Raw genomic sequence first — 14,317 nt, forward strand, 5'->3', positions numbered from 1 at the left:
TGCTTCCATGCAGTTTATGTTGCTTTTGTCTTCAGTATAATTGGTGACTGATATTTTGAGTGTCTTCTGTTGAGGTCCAAAAGCTGCATATGTAAATGTAAATACAAATGGCAAAGCAAAGCTCAGGCAAATACAACAAGCGAAAGGTAACAGATCAATTGGAACAGATTGGATGTCTAAGAGCAAAGAACAGGGGCCTGGAGTTTAACAACAGGAGGGAAATAACCGTATTTTCCCTGGTACCATTTTTTCTTCTCCACGATGGATGCCTTTTCCTCCATTGTCTTTAGTGGTTGAACTAAACATCTGGAATTATTGGTACGAACCACCATTCACTTGCCCTCTTACCTGTCAGCAATGAACTTGCCTTGTTGGCATATGCTGAACTTTTTTCTCACCTTTTATTTTCATTTCTTGTTGAACTTGTAATATATCTCAAATTTGTACTAGGCCCAAAACTGGCAGCTGGCATAAAGCTTCAGTGAATTTAGAGCAGCCTCTATTAATAAATAGGAGAATGTTCATAAAAATGGTGATTGGGATGTCGCATGGACTTGTATGCTTTATTGCAGTTTCCAGCAGGCATCGAGAGGAGCAGTAACTCTTACCGTTGGCCTCAGCTAAACTACTCTGTTTTCCCCAGAGTAATATTAGCTTTCTGATAAGTCAACAGTGAAGTTCGTTTTTCTGAATTTGAATCAGAAGACCAATGTAATTTCTAGTTTGTATCTGGTAACTTAAATGTGCTGTTCAGCACTGACTGCGGTAGGTTTAAACAACATTTTCGTACAGTGGTGTACCTGATGCTGGACTGCATGCAGTGAGCTAACATCTTTCAACTGCAGCAATCTGAGGGCAGTTATTTCAAGTGTTTTTGAGGTTATACTATAGGAACAAGAAAATCTGGCCTTGATTAGGGTTGGCTAGCACCATGCTTTAAGCTTGGAAGCTAAATAATGTCATTCTTAGGACCTGCAGCAGTTTTGCACTAGCTGAGATTTTGGCCAGTTTCAGTAGACCAAGTTTTTGCCCGTTACTCAGTGTATGACCTTGACCTCTGCCAGTTTTCAGTGATTAGCTAAAAGTTTACAGTTCTCTTCACAAAACTCAGCTTAAAAGCCCAGAGATATGGTATACTTCTCTCATTTGTGACTTGTATATTGTCAGTGTCTTTCCACCTCAGAATCAGATCTCTCAAGAGGTAGTCCAAGTGTATGGATGTTTTGAAAAGTAGTTATTATTGATTTCTGCAAATTTTTAGATACTTCTTGGCAAAGGTGAGAGCTGGATCTTCCCAGCCTTTTGCGCAATTCAAGTTCCCTCATTGTAGTAGTAGCTGTGATAGAATGAGGTCTTCAGCTAAAATTTGAGACACGTAAAACTGTATTTTTTGTTGATTTTAATTATCTGCAAATCCACCAACAGGAAATTCTGAGATCTAAAAGGAATTTTTGTTTGTTTAATGAATTTGAATTTTTTTTATTGAAAAAAAAAAAAGAGTAATTAAGATCCCCCTCTGTGATGCTTTGAAAAGCTAAACCCTGCTGAGCGTAAGTTCAGAGTAACAGAACAATAGAGAATTGCTTTGAAGTACTAGTGAAAAGCATAACAGATGATTACAGCAGAAGAAAAAAAAAAAAAAGGGAGGTTATTACAGTGCTTTTTTCTATTGAGCTAGGATGCAAATCCCATTAGGGGACTTCTATTGTCAAAAGTTTTCTTATAAAAAAGCTTTTGATAGCATCATACTATATATCCTGTTACTATGATGTTTCCCAGAGGACAGCTGAAAGAAGGAGCATTGGAAAATAATGTCAGGAGGATGCTTTAGAGCACCCCAAGCAAAAAGGGAGACTTAAGGCAATAGAAAAAAGGACCATTAATAGCTCACTTTGTTAGTGATTCAACAAGAGGAATGGTCCTGGCAATGAACGCAGGGACCAGGGGCGAATGCAAGAGGTTAGCATAAGTAAGACGCGTGACAGAAAAGAGAAGGTTCCTAACCCCATAAAAGAAACACTTGTTTTTTCACTGCCTCAAGCTACACAGTGAAAAGTGTTTAAAAAGATGTGTTCTCTGGGAGTCACTGCAGGGCAAAAGTGTTATTTTCATAGCTAGAGCTTAGTGTGAATCCACTACTAGGCTGAAGATGTAAGATCTTGTAAAAGTTTGAAGTTTTCTAGTGTTGCTGATGTCAGACTTCTTACTGTTTACAATGGCCTTTGGATCAAGCTATTGTTTTATAGTCTGTCTTCCTTCTCTTATTTCAGGGTTGCTTCAGGGCAGGCAAACGTTTTTTTTGTTTTGTTTTTTTTTTTTAAAAAAATGAGCCTTCCTCAGACAAACTAACACCCTACCACCTCACCATTAGCTTTGGCCCAGCGGTTTTATTTAAATGATTATTTTTTTTAAGTGCATCTCCTCATTTTAATTTATCTAAATATAATTATGTTTTCAGCATTTTAATTTCAAGAGTTTTGATTACTTTATTACCATGATAATAAGAACAAGCAAGTTGGACAGTGTACACTTTAGCTCTTCAGTACTAAGTTGAGACTATGATTGTACTTACTGGATATTGGGCTGGTGGAGTATGCATCCTTCACTGTCTTCAGTGCCTGAAGGGACATCAGTAGTTGGAGAAGATGCATGTTGGACTGCTCTTTTTCTTATCTAAATGGTTTACGTTGTGTTTTGTGCTCACAAACAGTATCAGATATTAAACTGAACTTTAAAATCGCACAAGTCAGAAAATAGCTTTTCAGCTCTACTCATTGTCTCTGCTCTTTTGTACAGGTAGGCTGTTTTGTTAGATTATAGCAGTACATAAATGTTATAATGTGATACTAAAAATAGCATGTATATCTATGCTCCGAAAACAACACAGTGAGATTTTTTTTTTTTGTAATATGCAGTTTAGAAGTTAATATACGCTAAGCTGTATGGCAAGCTAAGTTCTAAAATGATTGTTGGTCTTATGTCAAAGGCAGCTACTGTATGGTATAGAGCATGGATGTTTAGTTGTTTGCCTTCTCCTTATTCTTAGAACATTGCAGTATTAGCTGTTTTTTTCAGTCTTGGTTCTTTCTGATTGCACCAAAGATTTGTTTATGGAAATGCATGAAGCGCTATTTGACTGACTTTGAGTCAGTTTTGTGTATTTATAGCAGCCAAAAATTTAGCATGTAAAAATGGGACTGGTATTGTGGCAATTAGCAGATTTTCTCTCCCAAGTTCACAATTCCAGGTCGAAAACACTGAAGAGAGATGGTGAGGTACAGTAGTCTTAGTTTTGTTGACAGTGAATCACATTGGAGTGGAAAGAAAAGAATGTCATAGATTTCTCATTCTGGAAAATTCCATTGGCCTCAGAAATAGCAGGCACAACCCATAATTTCTAAAAGTGTTTTATCATCATCTTCCTTTGTTGGAAGTTTTATGAGTTGGAGCATGATGTAATGGCTCTTGATATCAATATTCCTTCAGTTACTTTGGGTTAATTTGGTTAAGATCTTCACAAAAATCTTGGTGGAGGGTGAGCCCGTCACAAAAATCTTGCTTTAGAGATATCCTGCTCCTGTGTTTGCTGAAATCAATTTGAACATTAACTCAGACATACTAGGTAAGGTATTAACATGAGAATGAATGTTGGTTCAGCATAAGATGAACTAGCACTGAAGTAATTCAGGGCTGTACAGTATGAATATTATCTAATTGGAATTTCTTTTCAAAAACTCCAAATCTTCCAGGCTTCAACCCAGTACTGCTGGTGTTCAGAGCCCAGGTTCTGACTCCATGGGACTTCTGTTTCTAGCAGTCTAGGCTTTTTGCTTAAGTCTGAGCATGCACTTGTCTTTCAACTTTGTAGTGTTATATGCACTTTGCATTAGTTCCTAGCTTCCAGTAGTCCATACTGTTAGTTTGCTTTGTGTTTGTGAGGTGTAAGAAGATCTGAATAATAGATAGTTGGGTTAGACTAGATGATAAAGTCTGGAGCATCCCTCTAGAAACGTGTTTAATTCAAAGAGGGATGGAGGAGGAACTGATCTGACTTTGCAAATCTTTGAAAAGGCCTGCAGATTTCGCACATAAAGAACTGGAGAGGCTCAGAATGCCTTTACGCTGCATTATTTGGCATGACTGCAAGCAAACAGCAGGACAAAGCTTCAGTACATTTTAGTCTCTCAAAGTGTAAAATCTGCAAGTTTAAAAAAGTTAGAAGCCAGGAGAATAACTTACTAGGAAGCCCAATGTTGTAGAAGTATTGAAATGATCTCTCAAATTTTCATGGCTGCTTTTGCTTTAGTTAAGGAAATTTTTCTCATGTTCCTTCCACATGATAGCAAGGCTGAGTAATAGAATTGTTGGTTTCATAACATGTGGAAAATAGCAAACTCTGATAGATATGACATTTTAGGAAGCCTCTGTGGTTATTCAGACTCAGATGTTTTCATTTCTAAAATGATGTGAAGTAATCAGGGATAAGGAATGTGATTTTTTAAATGAGATTTCTAGAGAAAGCGATTAGTATTGGTAAATAGTCATCCAGAAGTCACAATGTTTAGTCATTACCAAGTGCTCTGACCCGAGAGTGACACAGATCATATGTCAGCTCTGTTTAGCTGAGCTCTGTAACGCTTTTGACAAATGCATGCAAGGCTGTTATCTGACATTAAAAGGTGTATCTAAATTACAAAAAAGGCTTTAAACCATCTGCAGGAACTTCTGCTTCTTCTGATGGGAATAACAGTGTCACCAAGAACCGTAGGCCTATAGAAACTTCTAAATACCTTCAAGAGCCATCTGTTTTGGTTTGTTCTACCTTCCTGCCTGCTTTTCATAATTAAAATTTATATTTTCTTATGCTCCTTGGCTTGTGTCTTAAAGTTGTATAATTGTTTCAAAAGTTACAGTGGGACAAATACATGAGCAAATGCATGGACAGAGAGAAATGCACCTAACACACAGCATCACTGTAGAATCCGTGATCAGGTCAGACAAAGAGGGGTTACAACCAACTTTGATTCCTGGGAATATCAACATAGTATGGAAGTAGACTGATTCTTCCAGTTTTTCTATACTTTGTCCTTGGTGTTGCTGTAATATAAATAACCATTATTTTAGCAACTGCTTGACAAAAGCAATTATGTTCCTTTTTTTGTAAATCCATCTTTCTCTCTGCTTCCTGAAAGAGAAGAGGAGGCATAAGAGAATGGGTGAAGCACAGTAAATGTTCACTAAAAGTCACACTGACAAGGTTTAACGTTGCACTTTCCATTCTTTTAAAGAAGTATTTCATCGTACGCCAGTGAGATCTCACTTAACTCGGGACATTTAGCTAAAGTTTCTTAGTTTCTTAGGTCAGTTCCAGTCTTTCCCTCTTCAGTCCATGAAAGAGAAGGAACACCTCCAAAACATAATTTATCCAACCTTAACCTCTAAGTTGTCTCTTTGCAGAGCAGCTCAGATGTGAGGTTATTTTCTCTTCAAAGTTGGTTTCCTTGGCCAGTTTACTGCAAAATCACAAGTCAAGCGAATTTGTGCCGGGTTGTATCTATACTTAATCTGTGTTTAATCTGTGCTATTTGGTCTCATCTGTCTGCTACCTCAGCTCTTTCCTATTATCCACCTTAGATCTTTCCTTTCTGTTTAGCCACAGAGAAAGGACAATGAGGTTAAGACTAGAGAATGCAAAGCTATGATTTTGAACTTGCCTTGGCTGGCCATCTTATTTTTGTAGGCCTATGCATCTTTGTCATAGAGCAACACTCTCATTAGAACTTTGAAAAACCCAGATACATAATAACAAGACATCTGAAGTTGACCTTTTCTCCGGGAGGGAAAATGCTAATGCTTTTGGCAGTGATTTGTGAAGTTTGCTTTCCTCAGTGAATTTAGGATTGGGTTAGTTTTTAAACTTACTTCCAAATCAAGCGTTAAATTTTATTGCTTTTTCTTTAGATCTATAGATTTGAGTGAGCATTAAAGCATCAGTCATATTTCATTCGGTGATTATAGTGCTTGATATCCTTTGTATTCACCTTCTAGAAATGCTTTGGCAGCAGAACTGACTATGCAAAAATGTGTAAGAAAGGGTCGAAATAATAAATCCACTATCAATTTGGCTGATGCAGTTCAACATTTTAAGTTTTGTTTGTGACCCACTGTTCATCTCTGGCAATTTGAATATACATATGCAGCGTCCTTTTTCAAAATGTGCGGGACAATAGGTAAGCTCTAGTGTTATTAGTGTTGTAAATCTTTGCTGTAAGATGTTTTTCTTATATTGCAAGTGTATGCTGCTGCTGTTCTCATTTAGATATTAAATTTAGAGGTGTGCAAAATCTGTTGAAGTTTGCTGCAAGTCTTAACAATTTATTTATTTATTTTTACAAGTGTGCTGTCCTAGTGAGCCCTTCTGGGACTGCTTAAAATAACATGAATAACTGCACATAGAAACTTTGTCCCTGCTGATGCTGTAGCATCACATTGTCTAGGGCACTTCTTTATCATGGCAGTGCAGTATTCTGTAGTTGATAACCCATCTCACTAGCCATAAAAGTTGGGGAAATGATCTTGAAGGCACTTTGGGGCAACAAATTTGATTTACATTTTATGTGTTGTGTTTGACTATAGTAAAGAAGGATCTAGTTCATTCCAGGCTCCAGAAGAATGGCACAAACATTGCCTCGCAAACTGAATGCAGCACTAAAGAGAAACTATAAAAGATTTTGTTTGGAATGGTTTCAGAGTATTTTTGAGCCTGCTAATCATCTTCTTATTCGTAATTCATTTGTGATACTTCACCTAGCATTGTATTATAAATGAACAGTATTGCTATTTCTGTAAATTAGTGTGGTTGTTTGAAGCAACATAATCTCAAGCTTAATATGATGTGTTTTTCTTCAGTCATAGGCACAATTGTTGGGCCTGTTAAAGAGGAACTGAATGGACATTACTTTTTTTTATACTGAGACTGCAGGACCACTGCAGACATTTAGGTGGGAGGAAAGATGTCTAAGTTTGTCTTTTGAATTACAGAAAAGGGTAGCAAGTAATGCTGTGATTAGAGACAAAAGCACTCTTACACAGGCTGGAAATTTTTTAGCTTTGGTTTGGGAAACAAGTGCATTTCCCCACTTGGCTGTCCTCCATGTGGAGAGATCAGAAGTCATTTCAATCTCTGCTCTCTTGGGAGCTATAGTGATGTCTTTTTCTTAGGATTACCTAAGAGCTATTGGCTCTTACTTCCCAGGGTAGTCTAGAAAACCTAGGATTTGAACTTGGACACAGACAGATTTACATCAAGGCACGGAGTCCTTCTCTGATATATCTGTGGAAAAACATTTCCTCTCTGTCCAAATGTGGGTGAGCGAGGCCACATGCTTCTACAAAAGGTACACTTAAAAGATTTTTCACGATTTAGAGGTCTTTCTCATTCTCACATTATACTGCATTTTCTGTTTGGGAAGCACTTCCAGAATCAGAACCTGTTTAGAAGCACGCTGCAAGTACATCCCGTGTCTGTGATCTTTCTGAAGTGCTAAATGATTCCAGATGCTGAGGGAAACAGTAGAAAGGAGCATCTGGCACCACAGCCAAGTTTCAAACATATGTCTTCTGAGCAACCAATACTGTGATAACACAAATGTTAAACTGTTTCTCAAATTTCTCCCAGTTCACTCAATATTTGAAAAATAGTGTGAAAATTTAAAGAAAATAAGTCCTTAGGTTCATCAGTTAGAACTGAGAAGTAATTATTCATTTGCTCATCTTAAAACAACTGTTTTTTCAGAAAATACTTTCAGTCTATTGGTAGTGGTGTAGCAAAGTTTTATTTAATTTAGAAAGGGCATTCTGCTTTACATAGAAGCAGCTGAGTGGGAAGATTGGTGCGCTGTGTTTTCATGGAGAATGTTTTGCATGTTTGGGTGCTCTGAGGGAAGCGTTGTGGTACTGTACTCAAACATAAATAAGCATAAGGAAAGCTTTTCCAAAGGAGCCTGGAGGAGTTGTGTTCCCACATTCCATTTAAAAATTTCATCACCTTTGGTTCTTTGGAAAATGCTGCCAGAATCATGTGGAAATACATGTTCATCTAACAGACATACCTAGATCCTTTTCTCCTCGTTAACAAATGAAAGTTGGGAAGAGATCCTGTCATGTTAAGATGGGAGTATCCATAACAAGCAACTCTTCTTTTTGTGCATGGCAATTGTTGAGAACAGTTCAAGCAATAACACTCAGCATAGTTTATGCCTCCAAAGCTTACCTTGAGACTTTGGGTGTGATAAGGCAGGAGGCCAAAGCTTTCATCAACTGTGAAGGGTGTATATGGCTATGTGGCCATGCACACTGAATGCTGTCATCTTTTTGTGTGTGATTTATTAATGTTTAGAGAATAATGGCACATAAATCTTCTTTGAGCTCTTGTTAGCAAAACACTCAAGTACTGAAACCATTGGTTATCTTTTCTGCAACTTCATTAAAACTTGGCTCAGTGCCTATCTCCTTAGAGTAGGATGGAATATGGGTGAGGAGCTTGCATACCCTTCTGTGTGTTAGTTTGCTTAGGAGAAAGAATAAAACACAAACCTACAAGCTAATAGATTCCCACGTTTTAATGAAAAAAGCTCAAAGAGACGAACCCCGAACAGCAATACTTTCACAAGTAATGCTTCCCCTGAACGAGTATTCTTTAAAGGAATGCAATAAAATGAATTCCAAACTTTAGGAGCCATTTTTCAATCTCTTTTTTTTTTATCTGCCAAGTTGCAGTTGGAATGTAATCTATTAAAGTTCTAAATGAGTGTGAATTCCAGTTCATTGCCCACTGATATTCTTTAGGCCATAAGACTTGTGAAATAGATTTTATTGACACGTTTGAAAGTTAACTCTGTCCTATGCTCCTATGCAGAGGGTATCTGCTGAAAGTGCAGGCTGACACTCTTACCTTGTCAAACTCTGCAATGTTAAATCTTTAGAAATATAAGTAAATATTGATGTCTTGGGCTGCAAATAAATTACATTTGTCTCCCTCAGAATCTTAATGCTTTTCAGTAGATTCACAAGGCAGTAAGCAATAAATTCATGTATAATGCCAAGACACTTATTCAGGTGTTTTATATTTTCATGGGCAGTCACAGACACTTAAGACAGAAATCCTAATCCTACTGCTGTCAAAAGAATTTGTTTCATTGACTTTGGTCAGAGTTTCAAAAAGAAGAAGTGTTATCCTCAAATACCTTTCCTGCCCATGCTAGTCAACCTCATCACAGTGCAGAGCAGTGGAAGTCTGAGTGAGGGTTGCCATTCCCCATGAAAACAAGGGAGAAGTCTCCAATAGGATGAGCTGTTTGTACTAAATCAATAAGACACTTCTCCCCCCATGGTGTAGTGAAAAGCAGATATGGACAACTACTTCAGCTGCTTCCCATTTTTTATCTGAAAGTAACATTTTTATAAGGAGCTCCTAAAAGAGTAATAAATTCTGATTTGCTGAAAGCCATCTGGTTAATGGATTGCTTTAGCACTATTTATAATAGCAGCTATCTATGTAATTAACAGTTATAAAACATACTGCTTATGTCTACGAGATGCATATTGCCATTGTTTATTAACCCTTTGTAATGGCTGCGTGTTGCATTCTGAACTCCAGATTTTGTTTTAAGAAGGCAAGAGTTACCAATTATAAATATTTTTTCCTAGCTGTTAGTGCTTTGCTCTGCAAGGCTTCCCCTTTGACTTCAGATCTAGTGGTTGATGTTATCTGTTAAATTCAGAGCTTGGTGAGGGCAGGTGTGGTGATACTACCTGAGTTTGGTCAGCCTGAGGAATGTGTTCCTTCTCAGACTGTATGAGCGTGAACTCCATCCTCTGTTCAATTCAGAGGCAAGGCACGTTACGGCATATATACACGCACCCAGTAATCTGTCCTGATCTCTGTAGTGACTTCAGATGTATGGGACTGAGTTTCAGGTAGAATTTGGCAGGCTTTCAACCAGTTCCAGCCTCAGCCCTTCTGCTTGTTTTGGCAGCTCCTCAGACTGACATGGCAGAGCCAACCACAGGGTTGGTGCTGTTAGGAGCTGTCAGAAAGCTGCCACTGAAAGGTAAGCTGTGTTGTGAGCATCTGTCATTTGTTGTGCTGACTCACTAAGCCGCTTTTCTGAGATGCTGAGCTGGACTGCTGTGGCCAGGCTTTAACTTAGACAGGTTCACCTGGAGCAAAACTACTTCCATACCTTCAGAAGCAAAGTGACAAGGTTATAATGGTGCCAGGTGTTTATGTCTTCCTCAGGTGGTTCCAGACCAATGTCTAAGAGAGGAAATACTACATCTCAGTTCCTTGGGCTGGATCCTCATTGTGGCTCTCAAAAGTCACGTGCTACTTGAGACAATTTTCTTAAGTGTTTCTTTAAAAGTCTCGCAACAACCCAGCAAAATAAAAATGCTTAGTTGATCTTGTGTAAAAAGAAAAAGACTGCAAGCACATAGCAATTTCAGAGAAGCTGGCAGGAATTTTTAATGTGACTGGAAATGTCTGAGTGACAAATTAGTAATAAAAATGTCACTAATTAGACTGTAGTAGAATCTTGATAATCAAAACTACTTGGGTGAGACTAAATATATTCAGATGATGGGGAGTTCAAGATAATGGGAATCAGCTGAACAGAGAGGCAAGCTGGCAGCTCGTTACAAAGGGAGGCTCAGAGAGCTGGTGGGTGTTTTGAATAAACAAGCACCTAACATAATTTGCAGAACATAGTACAAAAGTAGTAATGAAAGGACAGCTGGATCAAGTATTTTAAATAATGGGAAAACATCAGCTCACTTGAGTGAAGGAGGACAGAGGCAGTGCTAGAACTTCTCTCTGGATTTTTATTTAGGGGACTAAGCATGGGAAGTCTGGCTTCAACCGACTGAATGCTGATCACCAGCCCAAGTTCTTGACACAGAGTGGCAATAGGAGTTGAGTGTGCAATAGGATCAATTGCCTCATGAAGAGGGTTAGGGCTAGCCTCTTTCCTCAGGTAGCAGGCTAGTGCTGTGGTAGGAACTGGTGACACGTTCTGGGGAAAGGGAGAAGCTGTGAGGCTTTCTTTATCCTTGGGGCAGCTGGGTTAATAGATGTGGTTCAGAAGCAGGTACAGTGAAAATGCTAGAGGTTACCCTTTGCAATAGGGTGGGTGTTTGAGAGAGAGAGTAGGGACAGGATGTCCTTGGATGGAAGGAATAATCCAATGTTAGTATCAGCTCTTGTGTGAGGAAGACAAACCTTTGCTCTTTGACAGGGGAGTGTCTGTATGCAAGAGCTTTTTGTGGTTCACTGCTTGGTAAGTTGAACTGGCTTACAGGGATGCTGTGATCCTTTAAATCATTTTTATTTTGCTGGTTCTAATGCTGCATTCACGTCATCCTTCTAGTCCTTTCTCAGGGGGAACTGTGGGAGAAGCAGTACACTAAGTACCTTTTTCATGTGTAGCCAACTTATAGTATGAGGTGAAAGTGCCTTTTGTATAGAAAAGAAAACAAGCATCGGGAATAATGTTATAGAAATTGTAGGATAAAATGACTCTGCTGTGTGTGAAAAGAAATTGGTTGAAAATAGCCTTATTCTGTTTTCAAAATAAAAAGTTTATTCCTTGCTGATCCTGCCTTGTTACACAGTAGCTAGACTAAAAACAAGCATTTCCCTTTGTCTTTCCCAGCTTCGTATTCTAATAAATGTGATGTGGGGTTACTGAGCTGTCCCTTACATGGTGCTGTGAGATCATTTGTGACAGTGGCAGTTGGGAAGCGCATTACTGCTACAGGAGCACTGATGTAGCGGTTCTTGAAAACATCACTTTTCCCCACCATTTGATTTGAGGCACCTGCATGAGCTAGGCAGCGGTCCTGCAGGGAAGGAAGGTGCACAGGCACCTCCAAAAGGTGAGCTGAAGTGCCTACACTAAAGTCCTGCCCCAAATCGCCCTCTTGAGTAGTCTTCTGTCTTGTCCCTCTGATTACTATGCAGAGAGTTTTAGGGTTAGTTAGGAGGGACGAATGAAGATCTCTAGCCCTATTTGAACCTTTATTCCCCTTGATATTTCTGAGCTCAGTGTCTTCCTGCTTGTCTTCTATACAGCACGTGGGAGCTTGCCAAAGCATCCATTTTCTGAAATCCCGCTGCTTGTGCTCAGTAGAGAGCTTGGCCTGGTTTCTGATGATACAGCTCTTTGTTGCACAGGGCCTGTAGGGAATGACCACCACCCATTTCTTCTCATCCTGCTTCATAAATAGTTAATATCTGGATATTTCAGACTTCCCCTGGAGAACCTTGCATTCACTCACCAAGAGTGTACTCACAAATTGGTATCATGCATGAGCAATCAAGGGATGCTTACACCAGGGGTGGCTGTGCCTTCTGCTAAAGGTCAGAACCTCATACCTTCATCGATAATTGGAGAACAAGATGTGATGCTTATTTAAGTGGATTTATCAGGAATGTAGTCAGCTTTTCAATTAGCTAGTAGCTTCTCAATCACTGTGTCAGCGTGAGGGGTATTTATGGCTATAGATGCCAGTTTTAGTTCCGGCTTTAAGATAATGTGAAATCCCTCTGGAAAGAGGCACAGTCTTGCTTCCAAAAATAAACAAGTATCCCATTGGGAAATCAGGACTAGAGTAATTGGGCTGCTATAGTTATCTTGTTGCAGTATATGCTGCTTCTGTATGTAACCATAATTATTCACGGATTTGGGTCTGCATTATCTGCATGATGAAGGAAGTGGTCGTAGGGGATTATTTCTGCACCTAGACTAACTCAGGAAAATGTTAAATGAGCTTGTCTGATGCTGACATCCCATTTTACAGGGGAAAACAGTGCTGGGAATTATGAAAGGCAAGGCTGGTTGAGTTAAGGCTTGCTCATGCCAGAAGTTTGCTGTGAGTTAACAGATCAATTTAACACTTCAGTTCCCTGTTGCACCAGTGTTGCAATTAAAGAACCAGTTGCAGCTCTCTTGGCAGCTGAGAAGATTGCAGCAGCTCGTGAGGCAGAATGCTTTTCTGCTAGCAAATGGACTCCCTGTGTAGATATTTAACATAACATCTCGTACAGCTGCATTTGTAACAAATGCCTCAGTGAAGGGTGTATACAGGACAGCCCAAATGTATGCTTTTCCACACATTACAATTAGAAATGCAATAATTTCATGGACATGTCTAACTTAAAAAATAACTTATCTCCTTACAAAGTCATTGGTGCTCTGAGCTACCTAGTAGTAAGAAATCCTATCTTTCTGTGGATAGAAGTGTACAGTGTTAATCTTTTTTGTCTCAGGTCAGGGTTATGGTGGTGTAGCACAGGATAGCTTCTGTGTATACCAGGAATCCTCATCATATCCATGTGTTACAGTCATCTTGTGTCAGCAACTTTCTTCAATGGCTCAAAGTCATTTCCATTGCTAAGCAACTTCCAGCCATGGGAGATTTGTCTTCTAAATAATGAAAAATAAGGAAATGGATAAAAATCACGCATAAACCAAGAATCACAAGGTACTTCCCTTTTAATGATGATGCGAAGTTTCCATGACCTGGAAAAGCTAATAATTTAGATATTTGTTGCATTTTGGCTGATGGTTGCTTGATGTCATAGATAAATTTAAGTAATGAAAAGTCACTAGATAATACATGAAAAAGAAAGATTTTTAATAACATCAAATGAAAGTTGCTAGCTAGGACAGGCTAAAGACAACAGAAATAGGAAGCAAATGAGCAGGTTAAGGAACCAAGCTGATTTATTTACCAGTACAGGGCCTTCTCCTTAGTTGAGCATGCCATTAGTGGATGCCCATGTGAAATTAGAAGGAAGACTGGCAGCAAGGGTATTCTTGGTGTAGTGGATAACACTCTGACACGTCTGCTACAGAAAATGAAAGAAGATAAAGAAGATATCATCACAGAGCTGTCTGTCCAGAAACATAACTGTGAATAAGAAAGCTTTGGACTGTTCTGCTTGCAGTGTAGTACAAACCCTTCACTACAGTCTACCCAGAACCACACTGCGGATCATGTTTTCACAAAAACTACACCCTCACATCCTGAATTTAGTCAAGATACTGTATATTTGCATGAGCAAAGGTGTGTGTGCTTAGAGGCCGAAGGGATGTTGGAGTTCTGGAGTTCTTCATTCCAGTTCATATTAACTGCTGCCGATTAATAAAATAGCCTGTCTGTTGCTTCTACATCCATGTGAAGTTATATTCTGTAAGAGATATGTGATCGTCCTGCTTTTTTCTTAAAAAAAAAAAAAAAAAAAAAAAAAAAAAAA

General features: G+C 38.8%; 1 protein-coding gene across 8 annotated transcripts in view; it reads left to right on the forward strand.

Annotated features, from left to right (window-relative positions):
- The window catches only part of TPK1 (thiamin pyrophosphokinase 1), a 308,925-nt gene that overhangs the window by 54,215 nt on the left and 240,393 nt on the right, over positions 1-14,317 (forward strand). For 2 of the 8 annotated variants that reach the window (XM_084507752.1, XM_084507745.1), the window contains exon 2: positions 674-743. The exons of the other annotated variants lie outside the window; for them this stretch is intronic. The gene's annotated coding sequence lies outside the window, so the exon portion shown is untranslated. The remainder of the gene's footprint in view (positions 1-673; positions 744-14,317) is intronic. 8 annotated transcript variants of the gene reach the window in all.

This window comes from Aythya ferina (genome assembly GCF_964211825.1).
Source record: "Aythya ferina genome assembly, chromosome: 2".
Classification (NCBI taxonomy): domain Eukaryota; kingdom Metazoa; phylum Chordata; class Aves; order Anseriformes; family Anatidae; genus Aythya; species Aythya ferina.